An 8,919-nucleotide genomic window follows, 5' to 3' on the forward strand; every position below is an offset into this window, starting at 1 on the left:
TCCGACGAATCTAGTATACCCTTTTACTCTACGAGTAACGGGTATAAAAATGTTAGACTTTGCGCAAGTATATATCAATGCACAAATATTTTCCTTCTTTAGTTGGTATTGGGGCTTCTCCAATTGGAATTTTAATTGGGTGAATATTATATTTGTTTTCATTGCAAATTTTACCATTTCTTATATATTCTTTTTAAATTGTACATAAATTACGCCAATAATATAATCTACAAATACTTTTTATAATTGTCGTTAGTCCCCCATGAACTCGATTGTGTGCTTCTTCTATTATTATTATTGCTCTATCTTCTGCGTTTTCTACTTCTTGCAGAAATATTCGCGTAAAAATAGATTTCTTAGTAAAATTATCTTGTATAGATACTTGAATATGATATAAATCTTCTAAGCTACAATGAATTCCTACTGTTATATTAGGTGGAAGATACTCTCTTAATATGGTTACTAAATTCTGATCGGCATCATATTCGATTATGTGTCTTCTCTTGTTAAAATCTTCCAGTGACTCATGTACTGCATACCTCCCCGTTGTTAATAAGATTTGTTGTTTGAATTGTACTACGAATTTTGTACTACGTTTTCAAAAAAACTACTTTCAGCAGAATACTTTGTGTCTTGATCTGCGTTTGACTGTTTAGATAGATCTAATTCGCTGGTTAAGGTATTGTTCATTTGTTTTCTCAATAATGCATCGTCTGCAACATTTTTATACCCGTTACTCGTAGAGTAAAAGGGTATACTAGATTCGTCGGAAAGTATGTAACAGGCAGAAGGTAGCGTTTCCGACCCCATAAAGTATATATATTCTTGATCAGGATCACTAGCCGAGTCGATCTAGCCATGTCCGTCTGTCCGTATGTCCGGATGAACGCTGAGATCTCGGACACTATGAGAGCTAGGCTATTGAGATTTGGCGTACAGATTCCTGAGCTTCTTACGCAGCGCAAGTTTGTTTCAGACTGCCACGCCCACTCTAACGCCCACAAACCGCTCTAAAATGTAACTCCTACAGTTTTGATGCTAGATAAAAAATTTTAACTGAAATGTATTAGTCTTGTCAATACCTATCGATTGACCAAAAAAAATTTTGCTACGCCCATCTAACGCGCACAAACCTCCAAAGAAAAAAGCTATGACGTCAGAGCCAGACAATGCGAAATGTTAACTTACGCGTGTAAGTTATCCAACCCGTGAAACGGTTCCACTTATGGAATTTATAAACAAATTTTTGAATTCAATCTCAGCTATGTTACCCTTGCCTTCAGCGACATTGCCTTTGCCTTTGTTTAAGATTCTGCCTTTGCTTTTGCCATTCACTTCGAGGGCCGCACTTGACCGTCCTGCTAAGATAAATAAACCAATCGTAAAGTAAACACAAGCTTCCGTTCGAAGCCCAAACTTTTCCGTTCAACGCCCGCAGTATTGCGTTCTAAGTTCAGAACATATTGCGTTCCGATTTTCAATCAAATTGCATCGGTCAGCATAATTTCATTTCACAACGAGATGCGACAGTTTCAGCATAAGCTTTTATTTTAAACAAAAATTAAAGTTCTGGAAGCTTAAGAAAAGGAAAGCTTCTGGCCGAGGTTCATTGGATAATTTTTTAGAATTAAGATTCAGTCCTATTTTATCCGAGACCGCGATCGGTTCACAATTTTTAAAAAGTGTCTTGTATTAATTGGATTTAAGAATAAAGGTTTATCACCCGAGTTTTAAAAATAAAAAATAAATTTTTTTAATTCATCTATTAACGACGAATTTAATTTGCATGTTATGCCCATATTTAAGGCATGCGAAGCCCAAACAGTTCTCTTTCACAATGTCCCATCGCGATTTGACATCAGTTTGTTCATTCCAAATTTAGCTTGATTCCAAATTATGTTCTTCTTTGCACAAAACGCAGACTGAGACTATGTGTGTATTCGTGATAAGTCGTAAGTTCAGGAACGTATTCCAAAAGAAAATTTTTCTAGGTCGTTTCTTTTTTACGCAGAACAACACGCATGCAAATTTTGCAGGGCAAATGTGCGTGCTAGGTGCATTCTATCGCGGTGCCATCAGGGTGTGTTTCAATATAGTGCATCCAGGTTTATTTTTCTGGAAATGTAAAAAAACAAAAATGAAAACCGAAGGTTGCCGAAGCCCATTTTTTTACGATCGATTTTTTTGGTGCTGTTCTCTTGACAAACAAATAATAAAGACAAAAAGGAACAAGCAAGGAAGCACACGATTTTCTTGTCTCTTGCATTTCTTGTCAGTTGAATTTTCAATTCTAAAAGTGAAGTTCGTGCCACGTGTTTTGAAAAAGTTTTTTGCTTTCTGCCACCACAGGGTAAGTAAAGTATAGATAATTTAGTTCAATATGAACACAATAATACAACATAATACATATGTACAATTGTACATATGTACAGTGAACATTCAAAATAAAAACAAATTAATTAAATAAAACTATAACTATTTGAATGTAAATTGTACATTCAACAGTGTAATTGTTTCAAAATAAAAATGTATACATGAGAGCTGGTAGATTGGACATAGGTTGGCAGTCCTTATCACGCTGCGTTCTAAAATGATATTCGATAGTCCATCACCAACAGCCGAATCAAGAGACAGAGAAGTTGTGAAACAAAGTCGTTGGTCAAAAAGTAGTAATTTCAGTCGCAAAATCAGTTGAAAAGTCGCGTTAATCAATATCAAAACTTATGTAACTCTTATGTGTACAAACTATTATATTCCTAAACTTTATTAATAAACTACAGATAATATCCAATTATCTTACATACATACGAGTATTTGTAATATGTATACACATGTCTATAAATATATAATATTGAATTTGCTTTATATCTTTCAGAATCGCAAAAGATGGATGGAAATTATAACAAGGAAGAACGCTATAGTCGATTACCTCGACTATCAGATACCCGTTACTCAGCTAATGGGACCAAAGGAAAATGGAGATATGCAAGCAGCAAAGCGAGATTGAAATGCGCCACCTACCGGCGGTAGACAGATTTAAGCGTTATGGGCGTTAGAGTGGGCGTGGCAAATTTTTTTTGGATCAATCTATAGGTATTGACAAGAGCAATACATTTCAGTTAAAATTTTTATCTAGCATGAAAATTGTGGGCGTCACAGGCTTGGGCGGTTTGTGGGCGGTAGAGTGGGCGTGGCAAACTTTTTTTTAGGTCAATCGATAGGTATTGACGAGAACAATACATTTCAGGTAAAATTTTTATTCTAGCATCAAAACTTTAGGAGCCACAGTTTTGGGCGGCTTGTGGGCGTTAGAGTGGGCGTGGCACATTGCTGAATCAAACTTGCGCTGCGCAGGAATCTCGGGAATCTGCATGCCTAATCCCAGTAGCTTGTATAGTTCCCGAGATCTCAGCGTTCATACTGACAGACGTACTGACGGACATCGCTAGATCGACTTGGCTAGTGATCCTGATCAAGAATATATATTCTGCCTGTTACATACTTTCCGACGAATCTAGTATACCCTTTTACTCTACGAGTATCGGGTACTAAAATATATGAAATTGAAATCCAGTTTTTTGCATTCCTTGGGAAAGCTTACAGATATTTGATTTTTGAAAGCATCTAGTGCATTCCTGGGTACATGTTACATGTGCATTAAAAAAGAGTGCGTCCAGAATGTGTCTAGTTTGTTGCATCTGGGTGTATTCCTGGTCACAGGTCACAGGTGCATTAAAAAAGAGTGCGTCCAGAATGTGTTTAGTTTGTTGCATCTAGGTGCATTCAAAATAAATACATCTACATGCATGCAACGGGTTCATTATTTTTTATACCGCACCCTTGTGAAAGGAATGGACAGATTCATTACTTTCGGCACAGGTTTTTGGTGCCATTTTATAATGAAAGAACTGGTGGTGGAATGCATTCATTTACGACTGGGAAATACTGGCTGCGAGTTGCGGGTAGATAATTGTCTTTCTGAAGTATCCACCACTGCTGGTAATCGACCAACTATTCTTGCAGTAGAGCTCAACCAAGAGGAAAAATCGGTGATAGAGGGAGGTACGGCTTTACTCTCTGCGCTCTTGAGCCATTCCATCTGTAAATGAGTTGGAAGTTTTGTAAGAAGTTCTTCTAATTATGTAAGTGCTCGTTTTAGTTGGACGCTGATTAAAAATTAACCACAATTTTTGGCCAAAAATACTTTTTTTGTTTTTAAGAAAATGACCAAACCGAGTATGGAGTCCTTTCTATAATACATTAAACTAATTTATGCCAAAGTTTCAAAGAAATCGGACAAGTAGATTTCTTTTACCGTATTTTCAAAGTGGAAAATTAATCAAATATTGATGGAAAATGTTCGGGAAGGGTGGCTTGATCGTTGAAAATAGGTGAAGGCCCAAGTTTGAATGGTACGCAAAAAAACACGGGAGTACTTTGGGGTTTTTACGCGACCTGCGTAGATGTTTATTGGATTACTTGGAAAAAAGCACTTCTTAAGCCTAACTTAACTTAAGCGGTCCAGAGCAGAGCGGAGACTTAGGGGAGAGATGGAGAGGAGAGCGGTCGGCAGTGCGAGCGCGCGAGATGTAGACATCTGGATAAAACTGCCGCTCGTCACTGCCTTCTGAAATTAAACGCCCTTTTGACGTAAACAATTTCCCCCCCTTGCGAGGACACCCGTAGCAAGAACCTCAGGATATTATGCTCAGGAATATGTTGGAAGTGAAGATCGGTCGTCCATATGTAGGAGAGTGTGGTGGGCCTTTCCACACTTGTGGCAGTGATGACCACTGCGGCATGAGTCCTTGGAATGATTGTGAGCCAAGCAATTGGAGCAGTACTTCTGGATATGTACTTCCTGAAGCCGATTCTGGGGGCTTAGCCGTAGAAAGTGGCTGAACTTCCGTAGAGGACGGATCTTTTGGCAGACTCGGCATTGGTAGGATTTAATACCTCGAGTACGTCTGCCATCCAAGGCGGGGTATGGAACTCAATATTCGGATGGAGTATTCTTAGGAGGAACTTTTTGTACGGAAACTTGCGCTGAATAGGACGAAATGATGTGTGGAACTGAGGCGGATACTGGCCTTGGAGGGTCGGATGGAATCGGCGGAGTGGTAGGGCCGCTGTTTCGATGCAGCAATGTGTGATGACGATCTTGGCAAGTGAGACAGTTGTGAGCGCTTGTGCAATCCCGGAATTTATGGCTGCTTGCAAAGCAATTGGAGAACAACTGCTTCCTTTGAATATAGGCTAGGCGATCGTCTACCGTCATTTGTAGGATGCGTGGACATACGGGGTGGTTCTTCTTCGAACACAGATCGCACCCTTTGGGTATCAGAACTAGCCTTGTGTTGAAGGAATTTATTTTTGGAAATTCTGCCACGCGATTTGTGTCTTTGGACTGGTGGAAATTGACAGATCGGAAGCTATCGACGGCTTTAAGAGTTCGATGGCGCTCTGTCAAATAGGAATCAAGCTCAAGCCACGTAGGAATTACGGCTTTATTTTGGATGGACTGCTCCCATAATGAGAGAGTGAGCTTTGGTAGTTTTGTCAAGTACATATAAACCAGGATAGGGTCCCAATTCTCAATATTAACACCGGAAAATTTTAAGGAAGTTAAGCAACCTTGAAAAGTGCGTTGAAGTTCCTTTAAGGCTGCTCCCGACTCCTGTGCTATGGATTGCATATTGAAAAGTGTTTCACCTGTTCACCTGCAATCGCTTATTTTCGAAACGCTCAGTTAGTTTATTCTAGGCTGAGCGAAAGCCATCATTGGTGAGTGGGGGTCTTGAAACTATGGAATGAGCTTCGCCACTTGTTTTTGAATTTAAGTGGAATAATTTTTCAACGGGCGTTAGACTCTGATTGTCTATGTATATTGCCGTGAAAAGGTCCCGGAAAGTCGGCCAGCGAAGATGATCGCCAGAGAAAACCTCTGTGTCGATAGGAGGGAGCCGACAGCCATAATACGTGGAATTTTGGGACGGAGTTACTGGAGCTTGAGGTATTTGGGAGGAGCCTTTTTGGATTTGTTCCATCAGCTGCGCGGCAAATATTTCGTAAGTGGAGTACGTTTGGTAATACTTGGACTTTAGTATGGATTTTGTGTCTGCGGCGCTCTCGCCTGCAGCTATAATGCCACAAGGAATCGAAGTAATCGCGTCGGATTTTACAGGCGGATAACGTTGGGGTAGGAGCACCTGGAGCGTTCACAGTGGCCTCAAAGTGGATCAGACAGTCAGCTGTGGCCATAAATCGGGTTAAAGCGAATTTTACTGATGTTGCCATGACGTAAAATAATTTAGAATTTTAATTCAGAAGTAAGGAAACGGGATAGAATCCAGTTGGAATTTAGGAAGCAATCAAGATTGTATATATATATACGGTAACACTGTCGGATAAATATTAATTGCATCGGATGGTCGGACTTATGTAAAGAATTACGGACTTTAATTTTGTTAGTTTGGAAGGAACATTTATTGTGAGCTCTTGACCCACTGTGCTCTGGCGAAGTATCGGTATACGTATGTATGTACACTGTACAAATGCATAAGTGGGGTGCGAATAGCGGAATGACGTTGCGGGAGTAGAGTAGGAGTAGAACGAGTAGTTAGAGTGGACTGTATTAGAATATTTATGAAAATATACACACGCAGCTGGAACACAGTAAAAAACAAGGAGGAACGCTATAGTCGAGTACCTCGACTATCAGATACCCGTTACTCAGCTAAATGGAGATATGCAAGCAGCAAAGCGAGATTAAAATGCGCCACCTACCGGCGGTATACAGATTTAAGCGTTATGGGCGTTAGAGTGGGCGTGGCCACGTGGATCAATCGATAGGTATCGACGAGACCAATACATTTCAGTTAAAATTTTTTATCTAGCATGAAAATTGTGGGCGTCACAGGTTTTTGCGGTTTGTGGGCGTTAAAGTGGGCGTGGCAAACTTTTTTTTGAGTCAATCGATAGGTAATGACGAGACGAATTATTCTAGCATCAAAACTGTAGGAGCCACAGTTTTGGGCGGTTTGTGGGCGTTACAGTGGGCGTGGCAGTCTACTGAAACAAACTTGCGCTGCGTAAGAAGCTCAGGAATCTGCACGCCAAATCTCAATAGCCTAGCTCTCATAGTTTCCGAGATCTCAGCGTTCATCCGGACAGACGGACAGACAGACAGACGGACATGGCTAGATCGACTCGGCTAGTGATCCTGATCAAGAATATATATACTTTATGGGGTCGGAAACGCTTCCTTCTGCCTGTTACATACTTTCCGACGAATCTAGTATACCCTTTTACTCTACGAGTAACGGGTATAAATAGCTATCACTACCATACTCTGACACACGAAATAATACAATCACTCACAGCACTTAGTACACTTACAATAGAACCAAAAAAACGCCAAACCAGATCAATAAATATGATCGGCTCAGCCTGGAAATACATCGCAGGTAGTCCAGATCATGAAGATTTAGTAATGATAGAAGAAAGTTTAAACAACCTAGCAATAAATAACGATGAGCAAATAATAATTAATAACCAACTTCAGGACAGAATTAATAACTTAACCACAATTTCGAACATGTTAGCAAACACTATTCAGAATGACAATCGTTTTTGTAATGAAATTGCATCAAATTTACAAAATCAAGTTAGACTAATAAAAGAAGAAATAGGAAACATTAAATTCGCAATACAATGGGCCAAAATTAACGTAATAAATACCCTATTATTAAATGAATTCGAGTTAATTGAAATAAACAAGATATTCCAAAGAAATAATATTTCCTCCTTTTCCGTTGAAGAAATGTTAGAATTTGTTGATGTGTCTGTTTTACAAAATAAAACAACTATTATTTACATGATCAAAATTCCCGAACTTGAACCATGCAACTACGAAAATTGTTTAATTAAACCTGTTATTAAGAACCAATCAGTAGTACATTTAGATATTAGCGAAATTTTTAAATCAAACAATAAAATATTAGCCTTACCCAAAAATTGTAAAGCATCCAACCTAATAAAAAATGTGTAAGCAAGAAAACACAATAGACCTAAGAGAATTGAAATGTATTTCTAAACTAGTTCAGGGAAACTATAGTAACTCGGACCACATAGAGCCAATAGAAGAACTAGACGATGGCGTAATACTTCTCAACGACTTTGACGGAAATGTAATAGCAGACAACACTACTCGCAACCTAAAAGGCACCTTCATAATTCATTTTTTCAACGATACCATAAATATAAACGGAAAGAACTACACAAATAAGGAAAAAACAATAACAAGATTTGAAATACCACGAATCCAGATAACACCAATAGAAGCCGAGCGTCTACAAATTCTGTCCTTAGAAGCCTTAAAAGCCCTACACATAAAAAACAAGAGACACCTACAAATATTAGAAAGCGATACGACCCTAAACCGAATCACAATTATCACTTTAGCATATGTCATTGTACTTGTTTTAATCACATTTAGAACCTGTTTCCAAAGAAAAGAAAAAGTAATTTTACAAGTCCAGGAAACACTTCCAAAAGTTCTAAATAACAAGACCAACACCGTATCAACCACTAAAACAATAATACCTGAATTCAATAACATTCCATATTTCTAACTCCTCTTGAGGACAAGAAGGATTTTGAGGAGGGAGAGTTAACAACAGCAATATTTCCGCATATTTTTCTCCGAAAACATTGCAACATAGTCAAGCACAAAGTTGCAGCCCAAGTTCAATAACATAAAGTTCAATAACATAAACACGAGCATCCGGTCAGCCGCAACTAAGTACGGAATACGAATTCTGCAGACCCTGCAGATTCTGCAACCAAGCAATTTTGTCAACGCTACCAAAGCCGCTGCCAGCGCCGCTACCGCCGAAGCCAACGTCGCTGCCCCAACCC

The 8,919-nt window shown here is 39.0% G+C and overlaps 1 long non-coding RNA gene across 1 annotated transcript in view; it reads left to right on the plus strand.

Annotated features, from left to right (window-relative positions):
* LOC139354947 (uncharacterized) overlaps positions 1 to 4,188 on the plus strand; it is a 35,962-nt gene extending 31,774 nt beyond the window's left edge. Inside the window, exon 3 of the long non-coding RNA XR_011605773.1 lies at positions 2,876 to 4,188. This is a non-coding gene — a long non-coding RNA (uncharacterized lncRNA). The remainder of the gene's footprint in view (positions 1 to 2,875) is intronic.
* Positions 4,189 to 8,919: the final 4,731 nt, after the last annotated feature.

This window comes from Drosophila suzukii, unplaced genomic scaffold (assembly GCF_043229965.1).
Source record: "Drosophila suzukii unplaced genomic scaffold, CBGP_Dsuzu_IsoJpt1.0 scf_5, whole genome shotgun sequence".
NCBI classification, from domain to species: domain Eukaryota; kingdom Metazoa; phylum Arthropoda; class Insecta; order Diptera; family Drosophilidae; genus Drosophila; species Drosophila suzukii.